Genomic DNA, 1,422 nt, shown 5'->3' with positions numbered 1-1,422 from the left:
GTTATTAAATTATATTTAAGTATTTTGAAGTTTACAACACGCAGCGAAGCACTCAAATAAATTATTTATGCAGTTTACATAGGAGAACACCTGCCCACTGCAGGGAGTACGTTTATTAGCGCTGTGTATGCGTGTGCAAGGACAAATGTGTGCGCTAGGGGCGCAAAGCGAATCCTATTATGGCCTTTTGCAAGCGTTATGCTCTAATGACCAGCGCAGCAGCTGTTTGCTTTTTCCTGTTGGACAACAAACGATACTTTTTATGCTTTTGCTGCTGATGCCCGCACCCAAGCACAATTTCCATTCAACACACACTTCGATTTCAACACCACCTTGTAATGTATGACCTCAATTGGGTTATTTCATTTTTTCCGTTTTGTTGCTGTTATGCATGCTTTAGACAGCGTATTTAAGCAATTTACACGTAACGTGCATTTTTTGTTCAATTATAATTCCATAGCGCTATCTTGCTAGTGCACTAATTTCATTGATTAATTTTTACTTTAGAAACGTTCAATCGTTTTAATTTATTATATATACAACAATAATACCTAATCACCTTCGCAAATGAATTTTAAAATTTCTTCTCTTCGCAATCTCACACTTTGCTTTTGTTGCTGCATATGCTGCTTCTTCTTAATATTTTTCTACTCTTTCCACTATTCCTCTTCCCATTTACATTCGCATGAATTCACTCCACTCATTCCCCAATTTGATTATCAATAATTTGCAATTGGCATTGCAAACCTTTTCGGGAGACATTTTTTAAAACTAATTTTTTACTGGCACATTTTGCACAATTGAATATTTTTTTTTGTTTATTTTACCACTATTATTTAAGAAAATTTTAAGAGATTTTCGAAAGAATTTACGCGTAACCGACGTACCGACGTGCGATCAACACCGAATTCATTGCAAAAGTGAGAATCGAAAATTCAAAGACTTTCGTCTATCATTCGCTCGTCCATCGTTTGTTCGTTCGCTGTCATCGTACATTCGCTTTTGCACGTCGGATTTGATAATTGCGACATCTGTTGTGGATGAAAATGGGGGTGAAACGAAATAAGAATAATTTTCAACCAAAACAAAAGTTGAAAATTATTAAAAATTTGAACACTTCGCTACTAAAGGTGCGCCATACAGTTCAACACCACGGTGCAGCGAATGCAGGTGTATTTTATCATTCTTGGTTCAACACGAGCGTGAACGTGAATTTTATATTTTGACTAATAATTTCGTTATTACTTCACCTTTTGCAGTTGTTATTAGTTGCGATCCCGTACGAGTCCCGGCTAGTCAGAATCAGTCAGATTTTACTGGAAATCGATCCCGTACTCGGTTCTCTGACTATTAAGAGGAGAAAAAAGAGAGTAAATAAGGTCCTCTCTCTGTCAGTAGTTACCAAGAATGATAGAATACAAG

Source organism: Rhagoletis zephyria, unplaced genomic scaffold, assembly GCF_001687245.7.
Source record: "Rhagoletis zephyria isolate East Lansing unplaced genomic scaffold, Rhagoletis_zephyria_1.1 Rzeph_scaffold_19291, whole genome shotgun sequence".
Classification (NCBI taxonomy): Eukaryota; Metazoa; Arthropoda; class Insecta; order Diptera; family Tephritidae; genus Rhagoletis; species Rhagoletis zephyria.
This window is presented reverse-complemented; position numbering follows the sequence as displayed.